This window comes from Pinus tabuliformis, chromosome 1_1 (assembly GCF_031772625.1).
Source record: "Pinus tabuliformis cultivar Carrire ecotype Pingquan chromosome 1_1, CPIR1, whole genome shotgun sequence".
In the NCBI taxonomy this organism is placed as follows: domain Eukaryota; kingdom Viridiplantae; phylum Streptophyta; class Pinopsida; order Pinales; family Pinaceae; genus Pinus; species Pinus tabuliformis.
The window spans coordinates 897,367,693-897,382,689 of record NC_142297.1 but is presented as its reverse complement, the minus strand read 5'-3'; positions in this window follow the sequence as shown (position 1 = coordinate 897,382,689).

Sequence of the window (14,997 nt, the reverse complement as noted above, 5' to 3'; positions counted from 1 at the left end):
TATGCTTCAACTGATCTGTTCACAAAGTGATCTTGACATATTTAAGAATGGGACACTTAATACACTATGAATTTAACGGAAATAATGACTAGTACTATTGTCTGTGACAAAAAATAGTAGGTCTCACTGTGATCTATTATGAGCCTAGTAATCTAGGCTAAGAGAATGTTGTCTTTGAGAATTGTTCATTATTTCCACTACGGAATAAGAGGGAGGAGTAAATTATACCAAACAATATTACTATATATATTTAGTCTGTACTAGGGGATGGTGCTAATTGTGTAATGGTGGGCTCCATAAACAGACTACTTACTTTGTGATTATGAATAGGATTTGGGAAAATAATATTAAATAGACTACTTACTTTGTCATTGTGAATAGGATTTGGGAAAATAATATTGGAAATCAACAAAATTGCACATCATTGATGCCACTCAAATGTTATTTCCTACCTATGAGTTAAGATACTCTAGGCTTATGAGTGAGGAAAATCAATGAAAAGGAAATTATCAGAATAACCTACTTCTCTAAATCAAATATTAAGTTGCAAAACAAATTTGACATGATAGGGTACCTGCAGACTTGTAACATACATATTGGAGAATGTAACATAAAGAATCTTGATTAGTAAGTGAAAGGTCGCCTACAACATTTTCATTGTTGATGTTTCTGAAAACAACAATTAAATTAAGTTCTTAAATTAATACAGATACACACATATGGGGAAAGTGCACATAGTGTATATGCAATTTGATCTTTCTTCACTAACCTTCGAAGCAATGTTTTGGAAAGAAAAGGTAGTTATTTTAGTTAGGAAATTAAAATAAGTTGGTTATGGGGGAATTTTTTCACTTTGACATGCTCTTAATAATGAAGTAGTTATAATGATATTAATAGTAGCATGGACCAAAATACCTGAAATTCATACTTGAAATCCTACAGTGATATGGAATTGCCGCTTAAAACACTATTAGGAGAACAAGAATCAAGTAGGGGATGAAAAAAAACATAGGTACGATTTTTTCCCAAAATAAGTGCACAAACGTATTTTGAAGTTTGAGTGACGAGTATTTAAGCTAGTGCAAATGGTAACAAAAACAAACATAAATAGTCGAGTGGGGAGATCGTAGATATCTGAAACTTGTTGCTAAACAAAGGAAGCACTACTTAACGAAATACGTCCATAATATTTTAATGAAAATATTAAATAATAGTATGGAATTTAAATCTGCCCAATAACAAATTATTGAGGTTTTTATTTAAAAGGTATACATAGATACTCTTGGGGCATGGGTTAGCCAATTCGAAAGAAGGGAAAAGTCTTGTATCAAAAGTGCACTCTGCATGTACTGATGAAAACTTAAGTGTGAACAAGCACGCAAGGGAAGCATCCAATAATAGGTGATATATATATATGTGTGTGCAAGATAAGATAGAATATCACCAAAAAACTGTGGTTAATGAATAAAGTAGTCACAAAAAGAAGAAAGTATATAGACAATTACATACTATCAAGTTGAGAATAGTTGTAATATTGGTATTTAAATATTCCAATAAGCTATTAAAAAAAACATGATGGCACCGGAAAAGAGTTCTGAAATGATGAATAAACCATAAGCATTACATGAAAATGAATAAACTGATAGGGACCAAAGGCTAAAATCAATATTGAAAACATGATGTTTTCAGGTAAAACTGAATAAATCATGAAAAGGATGAATAAATCCTTGATTGGGCATCGAACTTAAATAGAAAAATGATGTGGAATTAGAGATTTCTATTGTAATATCAACACCTTCATAAATTAGACATTTAATGAACTAAATATGACTATAAGTCACTGGATTGAAATGATATCACCAAGTAAATTAGGAATTCTAGCAAGAATTATTGGACCAATCTACCAGACATTAAAACAGGAATGGCTAAATGGTGCGGGCCAAATGATATAACTCAACGGAGGGAGTCAAAAGTAAATAGTGAATAAGATGTTAAAAGAAAGAAGTGTAATAAGTTTGGGAAATTACACTTTTTTTTGGATAAATCATGAAAATTAAGTGTATCAAAATTCTCTTTTTTTAATTATGTTTGTGTTGTGAATCCTTCACTTATGCCCTCATAATTTCTATAAGTTCATGGAATGATATGAAAATAAATGGTAGAACCATAAAAGTGGATTGGACAGGGTCCACAAACTGGGAAAATATAATCATGGAAGTGAAGATAGTGGGCTGTTTTATAGCTAAGTGAGTATGATAGATGTATATTTGATACAATACTATCATAATAACAAAATGGATAAAATGATGCAAGTGGTCGATTAATTATTGCTTCCTCCTTGGAAGCAATCTAAAAGGAAAATCGCAATCCCATATGAATGTTGCATGCAATAATGGCCACGCCATTTCATACACTATGAATAAATGTACGGAAATAATATATGGTAATGTTGTGATACTATAATATGTTAGTAATATTGTTTAAATGCATGTAGATAGTATGCTTAATGTAGGGGAAACGCATGAAGCACATATGTAACATGTATACAAACGTGCTAGAAAAGGAGCATGAAATAAATTCAAGAATATGTAAACTCCACCATTGAGCCATCACACAAAATAAAATGAAGTGGTGGTATTGATGTGTCAATGATAAGAATGAAAGAACATAAAGAAAACATGGAATCTCTCTGCAAATATGGAGAAATTAAAATAATATTAAAACTGCCCAGGAGCAAATGAAAGATATTCGGACAAAAAGAGAACGCATAGGAAGTTTTAAATTGGGAATCTTGATTCTTTTGGGGTAGAACCAAGGAAAAGTACATTAAGAACATGAATTTGTCGAAAATTGCACCACCATTTTTTCGGTCGTCCGAAATTCTGGATAGAATTGAACCTATAGCTTATCAATCTCCATTTCCCAGTCATATTAAAATTTATAATGTTTTTCATATATTTCTATTTATAAGACATGTACATGATAACACTCACATAATTGTATGAACAATGTTACAGGTTGAACCCAGAGGAGACTTTTTGGTAGAAGCCCTCTTTATCGTAGACCAAAAAGAGATCTGGCTCCAAAGTTGTCATTCAAGTTGAAGTACAATGGAATAATTTTACTCCCGAAGAGGCTACATGGGAGACGGAAGATGAGACGTAGAAGAATTGTCCAACACTGCTTCCAAGGGTGGTAACTAAGAAATAAACACCAAGGATGGTGTGAATTAAAAACGGAGCAAGAATGTAATATCCCTCTGTTACTGTAATATCCCTCTGTTACTGTAATGCTGTTTCTTGATTCAGACTTAAATATGTTCGTAGGAATGGCGGTAAAGCCATGAAGTACCTTGGAACCTTGGAATGTTTTGTAAATAAAAAATAATTTTATTAATGGATAAATAAAGGGAACCAGAGTACTTGGTAATGAAACACTTGAATATGATATTATTTGCAAAGAAAGAAAAAGAAAAAATTTCATTGGTAAATGAGAGCGATAATTCTTTCATGATAAGAATTATAGATGGAATTCTAGGTAATGGATGGGAGAAAAAAGTCAATTAAATTTCTTAACTAGGAAAATAGGCTAAGCTTGAATCAGCGTAAAGCGTCACGGGAGAGAGACGCATGCTTTTATGGTAAAGCTTGAGCAAGACGATAAAAAGTCCACAAAAGCGAGATTCCACTAAAGGAAACTTATCATGAAAAAAATGTATAAAATACCTATTAAAGAGATCAATAGGAAATTATTGGTACCTTGGCAAAAGCTTCTTAGCTAAGGGGTAAACTGGAGGATTACAATTCAAGGTTGGGTGGCAAAGAGTGTGAGATTCCCAAGTGGTTCTCCGTTAGTAAATTTGGTCCGAATATTTTAACCCAAGTGGTTATCCGTTAGTAAATTTGGTTGGAATATTTTAACCTCTTAATTTATTTCATTGTATTATATGTCCCTTGTATTTATCTTTTGAGTATAAATAATGAGAGGTAGATGGTGTTATCGGATAAATATATACAAATAGACCAATAATATAAGTAGTCACTTAATTAGTGAATTTTGAGTTTGTAAATGAACTATTTATGTTTCGAAATAAAATAGGAAAGATTGTTGGTAAGCTATGTTGCCAGGAAACGTGGGTGCAGGGACGGGGACGGGGACGGTATTTTTGGAAACAGGGTGCGTGGGTTCGTCGGGTAATATAATAATATTAAATTTTAATAATTAAATTTTATAAATTATAAATTTATAATTAATAATATATATGAAATTTGAATTTGTATATTTTTTCAACTTTAAACAAGAAAACTTTAACGATAATCATTTAAACGTGCACATCATTGAACATTCAACATTGACATTGAAATTTCAAAATTTATCGCCAAAAAACTTTTCTTTTGAATCTTTTCCGTGTAACCATGACACTGTGACAGCTATGTGAGAGAGCTCAAGGCTACTACTAAAACTGAAAATTCAAAATACATTCTAGGATAAATGCTAGACTCAGCTATTTTGGTGAAACTTGGGACAGATTTTGTCACACACAGGCTTTAAAATAACTATGCAGCTTAGGTTCATTTGCAAGGATGCCTATCAATGAATCAGGCTGTGGTCGTACAGACCCTTCCTCCTACACAGCCAAGGAGTGTTAGCATTTCTACCTCCTGCTCTAATTTCAAGAAAGCTTCTCTCCTTATTGAATTGCTCATTCTGGCTGGAGCTTGAGCTTGTAACTTTGCTTTGAATTTTTAGTCTCTCCCATATAAAAACACAATTTTTTCATAGGAGATTCTTCTCAACCTGATAGTGGTATAGAATTTTCTTGATGTCTAATCATCCACCTGCCCCATGCATGGTGTGCTCTGTGGTAAAGCAATCCCAAAAACAGTGGCAGCCTTACCCTTCCACAAAACACGTTTATCAGTCTTTGTTTCCTAATAAAATGCCATCTGATGGCTTGAGGGATAGTTTGTCTTTCAGTGCAAAGCTCTGCCTGAATATTAATTATCTAAACATAAAACATCTTCGCAGTTTTTAGAGATTACTTGGTGTACAAGTCTGTAGAGACCATATATGATTTAGGCATATTTTCCTAGTTTTAATCTTAACATGATGTTATCAGAATGCTGTGAGAAATTGGTAGATTTTGATACTTAATTTAGCCATTGTCCAAAATAGCCCTTCGCCATTTAACAGCATCAGCTCATTACAGCTTATGACTGGTCTCAATCCTACTTTCTATTTGAGCGAAAATGTCTGAACCTATATGTGTGCATTTACAGTTTATAATTTGATGGTTATTTGCTTCGGGAATGAATGTTTCATTCCAAATTGATTTACAAGAATTCTTAAAAAACAAGACTTGTAAAAACTTAAAAAACTGGGTGCGGGTACCCGTGCAACACAGGTTTTGATGGTAAGGACCGTGGAAGAATGTTTCATTCCAAATTGATTTGTAAGAATTGATTTAGGGTTTTTTAGGTTTTGTTATAAGTTTTACCTTTGTTAGAAGTTATTTTATAAATTTCAATAAAAAAAATTATTTGAAAATTAAATTTTTATTATAGTTTTTTTATGAAGAACCCAAAGAACCCGAAGAACCCAAAGAACCCAACCTGAAGAACCCGAAGAACCCAACCTGAAGAACCCGAAGAACCCAAAGAACCCAACACGAAGAACCTGAAGAACCCAAGAACCCAAGCACCCGAAGAACCCAAGAACCCGAAGAACCCAAAAACCCGTTAAAGGAAAAGAACCCAATTTTTTTTTTTGAAGAACCCGGTTCTTCATGGAAGAACCCGGTTCTTGTGGGTTCGTCTGGGAAGAACCCGTACCCGAATCCGGTACTTGGGTGTGGGAACCCGGGACGGGTTCGAGAACCCCACCCCCGGGTGCGGGTACCCATGCAACACAGTTGGTAAGTAAATTTCATTATTTTGACAACATGCCAAAATTATGTAAGTGTAAAAGTGGTTGAAACAAAGTCTGGTTTCTTTGATCTCATTGCAACAAACATGGAAATTTTTTTTTCAGTTTGAATGATAGATCAAATTGTCTTTTACACAACCAGACTCGTTATGTGCATGTATGGCTGTCAGCATTCCCATTTGTGTCCTGGTTGAAGCACTTTCAAGCAGCATCCTTGTCACAGTTACTTGATTGGTTGATCTAGCATTACAACATTACTTGATCTCTCAATTTTGCAGCAAAGTGGGTTAAATTTGTACATAATTAAGCTGCCCAAGGCATCATTTCAGTTTTAGGTATTTGTTTATGTACATGTTGCAGTATGTATATGTTTTTGGATTGGTATGAGTTATTTTGGATTTGCAGTTGTTTGACCATCCATGTTCAATAGAAGATGCACTATCTGCTTTCCAGAGATCTATAGTTCTTGGCACCTCCAAGGAGCTACCATCCCCATTCCAGCGTTGTGGAACTACTTTGTCATAATGAATGCTAATTTTCGAATAATCTTGGCACCTCCAAGGAGCTACCATCCCATTCTAGCGTTGTGGAACTACTTTGCCATAATGAATGCTAATTTTCGAATAATCTGAAAGTGATTTAACGGGAAGGTAAATGAGGTCAGTATATGACCTAGTATAAAATTTCTGGTAGAGAATGAGATTAGTTAAGAATAAATAGTTCAGTAATTTATTAAGGTAGTAGGTAGTACCTGCAAATATGTAAATTTTCAGTATGTGCCAGTAGATGGGCCATTAGTACAAATAATCTACATCTTTGAGGATAAGAACCGTCATAAATCTTGATTATTGAAGTTTCGAAAACATTTGTTTTCCTTAAATCATCCACATTATAAATACAACGTTTAAGAAACCAGAATACATAAGTTGGTTTAATGCGTAAAAGAAATTCTTAACTAAGTGATGGTTATATATCTTTTAAAAAAAATGCGTATAAATCCACGAGTATCATATAGGTTGATTGTCCTCTGAGTAAGAGTATCAAGATTGTCTATCTAAGGGGAAATAATCGAGACTTTCGAAATATTACCCATGGTGTTTATTGGATGAAGTAAAACAAAGTGGGTACTGGTATAACAGAAAGTGTAGCAAACGTACTATATATAGATATTCTAAACAAGAACAACATATTTCATTTGATTACATGCATAATAAATCCAATGAAGAATCATTACACCACTAAATAAAAGATAGAAGTATGGAAACATATATACAGGGACGCTAAGAGCGATATAATTTTCCATTTAACCTTAAATACAAATCGAGGAAAATATTTTCAGTGGTGAAATTGTTCGAGTCATCAATATTATTAACAATACTTAGTATGCTAGGGAAGTCACAATACTCTGAACAAAGACATAATAAAAAGAAAGAAACCATGAGAACATAGATACAGGCAAAATTCCATATACAAACAGTTGCAGGTAAACCATTAATTCATGGTCTCCATCAATATTGAACAAAATACCAAAATTGAAAAAGGACATATGAGAGTTTACTAATTCAAATATATTGTTTCCCAACTAAATTAAATCGATGTCTTTCCTTGAAATGGAAATAGCGACTCAACCTAAACAAATGCTATAAGAGATGCAACTATTCAAATTAAACTATTAGTATAAGAGTTGCGTTCTTATAAAGAAAGAGTCGTCTATGGCATAAACCTGAAAAGCAGAACAAGAACCAAGTGTAATTGGAATCAAAATCTAGCTTGTATAGAAGAGTAAACAAATTCTAGAAAATGATTATGAGACAGTCTCAAACATTTCACCATATTGGGTTCACTGAATGGTGGTTCTACTGCTACACCCCCTCTGGGAACTCAATTCAAAAAAATTGCACGCACTCAAACCCAAGAATAGGGAAAATGGTAACCAAGTTGAAATTAACCAAGGTAACATTGTTAAATCGAATGGCGTAGTGCTGGCATTTTTATACCTACGCCTGCTGCAATAGGCCGTGCACACCTGCAAAATAGAGTAAAGGTATTGGGTGAACCATAAAACAGAAACATGGGGTTATAAATAAAAAATAAATAAACTTACATCCATAAAGAGAAGCAACCTTGTAAACCATTACATATGCTATACCCTTGTAAACCGTATATATCATTACCTAGGCAGCAGAGAGAAAAGGTTTCTGTTGAGCTTGCCTTTTGTAGCCATATCCTATGGCCATGCATTTATCAGTGCTATGTTAGGGTTGAAAGAGACAGGTGCAGGTAACCATGTCAAAAATTCCAAGGTCATTCAACTAATTATAACAATAAATGCACATACGATGGATATTGTTAAATTTATGAATGAACGGAATTAGAAGTGCTAACCATCTAGTGGAGAGAGTATAACCCATTACAGAAACTGACGTTGCTACGAGCCATGATCGGGATACATTCACATGTAAAAGCCACAGTCAAAACAGAAAAAAGAAGAAGAAATAAGATGTTTTATTATCCGGTGAATTGTTAACAATGAAATGAACACACCACTTAGTTTATTAAGGGCTGCCTTACCTTATTCCTGAAGGGGTTGAAACTCCAAAATAAAAGGAAAAACGAGGCATATTTCAAGAGTTGAGCCAGAGAATCTTGGTAGAAGATGTTGAATAATCTAGGGCAAATACGTGTAGTGTGATTCTTCATTACTTGATAACACTTTGTGGAGTCTTTTCATTTTTTCTTATTAGCTTAATCTTCTTCTTCTTATTATTAATGCATGTGTGTGTACTTCATCACATTGCTACCAAAACATAAGAACAAGAAGACAAGATGTTGCCTCTCTCCCAGGGCCAAAACCTCTCCTCTTGAGAGGAAAACCCTTCAGTAAGTTTTATCTTATTGAAGCTTCTTTCTTGATCAATGTCAAACCCTAGACTCTTGACTAGAAGATTGTCCAAGCACAAGTCAAGTCCTTTTCCTTTGCACTATGTTTCCTAGATACTTTGTCTACCTCCTTCAGGCACTTCGTCCTTCTTTCAGCACTTCGTTCTTCCTTCCACTGTAAGTAGATATTCTAGAAGAGATACTTTTACTTGGTGATATCCTTCACCTAAGGATACTCATTCCTTCTCTTTGATCATCTGAGTTCCTTCTTGATGTATGGTGGTAGGCTTAGTGTGACAATACTGCAGCCCTAATTCTCGCATGTGTGAGAGGTACCCTATAGAATTAGGATCCTTTTCCTTCGCTGGAGAGATAGGATTATTTTCTTGACTTGGGAGACCTTGTAGGTTTAGTTTCAAACCCACCCTATAGTAATTCATGAATTGTTTGATCCTGATTTCATACCCGCAGACTTGCCCTTGTCTTCTTTGCATTTGTGACTATTTCTAGCCCTAGAAATAATCCTCTTCACTTCGGCCTTCTTCCTCCTTCCTTCACTTGTCTTGGAGACACTTTAGACTAGGCTTTCCATTCTCTTTTTCATCTACTTCCCTTTGGTGATTTCAAAGATATATTAGTTCATTATAATGAAGTGGACAACCTCTATATATAGAGGAATGTCCCTCCTTTTAGGCTAACTAGAAAGCTGACTTGAGGAAAATTTGGAGGACGACTTGTTGTGCTTGCTTCAGATGGCTTCTTAGTGGCCTAACATGCTTGAATGAGCTTCTTTGATGGTGCCTTTGCATAGGAGGGGACTTGACTTTGCTTGGAGGTGAATTGCTTGACACTTACACAATGTAACATACCCTTCAGGTCTTTAACATAATTCTTTTGGCCTTATGATTTACCTATAGCACTTTAACATGTGTTATACCTACTTTAATGAGCAAGAAACTCATTCACATATATTATAGAAATAATATTTCTTTTTCTTGAATAAATACAAATATCACAAGTACATTTATGGAGACTGAACCTAGTCGCATTTCCTTCAACACTCCCTCTTAACTAGGGAGGTATTCATACAACATTACAAGGTGTTTGGATGTTATCAATTTCTAAAGAATTCACATAAGATAAACCAGATTTGAAATCCATTTGTTATATCATAATATCAATCAACATTGTCATAGTCCAAGGACTTGACTAATGTCTCCATCTCTTCATGAGATCATGAGCTACAATGCTGGCAAGACCAATGATTTATAGCCACCTTCATGATTGTCTCTCAAGGTACATATCGACCCAGGTGTTCTTTAAGTATGACCTTCTAGGACTATTCTTATCTTGGGTTCCCAGCCCTCAAAGAATATCGGGCCTTTTACCTACTCTAGTCTTGGATGCCTACACATCCTTAAAGAGTACCAAATGCCAAATGATTATCTAATCCTCCTATTCTTTCTTCCCAAGTGAAAAGAAGAACGTTGTCTCTATCTTGTGTCTACATTTCCATTCATGGCCTTCATCTAGACTTACAATTTTTATTCCTAGTCTTGTGCATGATCCATGAGATGGAAAAACACAATTGTAACTCGTTTCTAATCAGGGGTGATCCAAAACTCCCTCTTGATCAGGGACTTGTCATAGCTCCCTCTAAACTAGGGACTCTTTCTTTCATCAACAACTTCTTCGTGTTTCCTTCAGCTACTTGATCTCCTTTCTTTCTTTGATGTCATGAAGTCTTTGATCAAACTTCTTCAGGGTAGGGCATTATCCATTTTCCTTCCTTCTTTGTCATGTCATTGCTTCCTTTGTGGAAAGTGGTCTTCTTGTCATATATCTAGATCTCGTCATCTGGCTACTTCTTTGTCATCTTGTCCATGCTTCAAAATACTCTTCTCATGGATGCTTCTTTGAGCTTGCTTGATTACAAGCTTCGACCTAGTATCCCATCATGACTTCACCCTGATATTGCTTCAACATTGCCTTTTCTTTTGTTGGATGGCTTCTTTATCACGAAATATTTTGTAGAGTAGAATCAATTATTTGTATCTTTCATATCTCCAAGGCCTTCATAGGTGTCAAGAGTCCTTCCTTCCTTTGTCAGACTTGTGCTGCCTTTCTTCGGGAGATATCTTCAAAGTATCTTACCAAATAGAGATTCTCGATGATCATGGTGTTCTTCACATGCTTGATCTCTTTCTTAATTTTCTTCTTCTTAGATATATAGGACAAACATCTTATGCTTCTTGTGAGATAATTTCTTCAGTGATTACTTCCTAGATTAGTCAACATTTCTTATTGCTTCATAGTCAGCAATCTTATACTCCTTATGTGAGCATATTATTTTGTTGACCTTCATTACATTGTAGTACATGCCTTTGAGCATGTCCTCCATGAAAGAGATTCTTTCATACTTGATCATGTTATAGAACTATTCCCATGACTCAATAATATAATAACATGACTAAACTTTGATGCATACACACCTCAACTTGGTTATTCTTTGATCATCTTAGCTTCATTTGGTTGTCGTTGGTGTGGCCCTTCTCGCTTCATCTTAGCTTGCCTCCTCATCATCCTTTTCTTGAATCCCATGAATGGGACCTCCTAATGAGACATTTGATTCTTATTCATGAATCTTATTTTGAATATTCCATCATAGGATCTTGAAGATCCTTACCCTGCAAATTTTTCTTTCCTTCTAATGATGGAGGTCTTCTAAGATTCTTAATTATTCCTACTAGAGTTGGTGTCAACTATATGTATGCTCATTACACACCTCCACTTAATGCAAGGGTCAGTAGTGCAAATATGAGGTATGGGTACTCAATACCTCCATGGTTGGAAGCTGCAAATTGGACTCAATCATATGGCAGCAATCAACCATTCCCTAATCAACCCTTGACAGGTAGGCCAACCTGCCTTTCTGAAGAAGGTAACTCAGGGAGTTTTGGCACTCAAGATTCTCAGGGCCATAAAGAATAGGGGTGTCATATGTTTTTGGTTGTAACCACATTATGATGTGGATTTTGGATGGATTGTCTCTTTTTCTTGTCACAGAAACATTTTGGCTTACAAGCTAGGTTGTTTTGCTGCTTTGAAACGCTAAGAACATTATGGTTCTATGCATTCACTATATTGAAAAGCCAACAGCAGCTTGGTTGGTTGTAAAGCAGCTTTGTTTGCGAGCTAAGCACAAGTGGTTATAAAAAAATGATTAATAACACTGAAAGACTATTTATTACAGTGGAAGAAATATAGTTTGTCCTGGTTAAAAATCTAAACAAGGATCAAGTCCTGACCTACCTATCTATTGCAGTGGAAGAAATATAATTTGGGCTGGTTAAAAAACAAAACAAGGATCAAGTCCTAACTTGCCTTTCATCATTGGACTGCTCTCCTATTGAGATAAATGGCTTCTTGCTCAGGCCTGTGCCATGTTCAAGGGTGGATTGACAATCAAACACCTCCCCTCACTCAATATTCATAGTTAAGATTTAGCTATAAGAAACTCATAGCATGCAACCATGGATTCCATAACATGAATAAATTTAAAATTCCAAGATCAAGTAAGTAATATTCATCTAGTGATGTGCAATAGTATCTAATCACAAATGTTTATAAAAAAATGATTAATAACACTGAAAGACTATTTATTACAGTGGAAGAAATATAGTTTGTCCTGGTTAAAAATCTAAACAAGGATCAAGTCCTGACCCGCCTATCTATTGCAGTGGAAAATATATAATTTGAGCTGGTTAAAAAAACAAACAAGGATCAAACCCTAACCTGCCTTTCGTTATTGGACTGCTCTCCTATTGAGATACATGGCTTCTTGATCAGGCTTGTTCCATGTTCAGGTGTGGATTGACAGTCAAACACCTCCTGTCACTCAATATTCATAGTTAAGATTTAGCTATAAGAAACTCACAGAATGCAACCATGGTTTCCATAACATGAATAGATTTAAAATTCCAAGATCAAGCAAGTAATATTCATCTAGTGATGTGCAATAGTACTTAATCACAAATGTTAATAAAAAATTGAATAATAACATTGAAAGACTATTTATTACAGTGGAAGAAATATAATTTGTCCTGGTTAAGAATCTAAACAAGGATCAAGTCTTGACCTGCCTATCTATTGCAGTGGAAGAAATATAATTTGGGCTGGTTAAAAAACAAACAAGTATCAAGTCCTAACTTTCCTTTTGTTATTGGACTGCTCTCCTATTGAGATGCATGGCTTCTTGATCAGGCCTGTGCCATGTTCAGGTGTGGATTAACAGTCAAACACCTCCCCTCACTCAATATTCATAGTTAAGGTTTAGCTATAAGAAACTCATAGCATGCAACCATGGTTTCCACAACATGAATAGATTTAAAATTCTAAGATCAAGCAAGTAATACTCATCTAGTGATGTGCAATAGTACTTAATCAAAAATGTTAATAAAAATTTGATTAATAACATTGAAATACTATTTATTACAGTGGAAGAAATATAATTTATTCTGGTTAAGAATCTAAAAAAGGATCAATTCCTGAGCTGCCTATCTATTGAAGTGGAAGAAATATAATTTGGGCTGGTTAAAACGCCAAACAAGGATCAAGTCCTAACCTGCCTTTCGTTATTGGACTGCTCTCCTATTGAGATACATGGCTTCTTGATTAGGCCTGTGCCATGTTTAGGTGTGCATTGACAGTCAAACACCTCTCCTCACTCAATATTCATAGTTAAGATTTAGCTATAAGAAACCCATAGCATGCAACCATGGTTTCCATAACATGAATAGATTTAAAATTCCAAAATCAAGCAAGTAATATTCATCTAGTGATGTGCAATAGTACTTAATCACAAATGTTAATAAAAATTCGATTAATAGCACTGAAAGACTATTTATTATAATGGAAGAAATATAATTTGTCCTGGTTAAGAATCTAAACAAGGATCAAGTCCTAGCCTGCCTATCTATTGCAATGGAAGAAATATAACTTGGGCTGGTTAAAAAACCAAAGAAGGATCAAGTCCTAACCTGCCTTTCATTATTGAACTGCTCTCCTATTGAGATACATGGCTTCTTGATCAGGGTTGTGCCATGTTCAGGGGTGGATTGACAGTCAAACACCTCCCCTCACTCAATATTCATAGTTAAGATTTAGCTATAAGAAACTTAGCATGCAACCATGGATTCCATAACATGAATAAATTTAAAATTCCAAGATCAAGCAAGTAATATTCATCTAGTGATGTGCAATAGTACCTAATCACAAATGTTTATAAAAAAATTGATTAATAACACTGAAAGAATATTTATTACAGTGGAAGAAATATAGTTTGTCCTGGTTAAAAATCTAAACAAGGATCAAGTTCTAACCTGCCTATCTATTGCAGTGGAAGAAATATAATTTGGGCTGGTTAGAAAACCAAACAAGGATCAATTCCTAACCCACCTTTAGTTATTGGACTGCTCTCCTATTGAGATATATGGCTTCTTGATCAAGCCTGTGCCATGTTCAGGTGTGGATTGACAGTCAAACACCTCCCCTCACTCAATATTCATAGTTAAGATTTAGCTATAAGAAACTAATAGCATGCAACCATGGTTTCCATAACATGAATAAATTTAAAATTCCAAGATCAAGCAAGTAATATTCATCTAGTGATGTGCAATAGTACACTCACAAAGGGCATTGGCTTCACAGTGAGATAATATTGTCCACAGCCTATATTTTAAACATATATTTAAAAGGAAAAAAAAATAAGGTTCTGATTTCTCAATTCAGACCTGCAATGAATTTTTGACCCGAATCTAATTGGGCTCACACTTACAAACTTGACAAAGATCCAGAATCTCGCATTGTAAATACATTATCGAAACTTAAAACCAACAAAACAAGATCCAGGGCTGACAGGAAAATAGAATGCAAGCAATAAGAGTTATTTTGAATGGTATCTACCAAAAAATCCCTTGCAGAAAACTATTTAGAACAACTTTCCCATTTCATAAATACTATGTTTCTTATTATGTAGCACAATAAATTAAACGACCATGGATGCATCTTAACCTTGGATAGATCCAAAGATTAAGTTGTTTTTGTACTAGTTAGAATATGCTTGTAAAACAGATCTCAGAACAGCAAATTACCCCAACCCATTCCAAACAACAATGATAAGCAAACACAAAA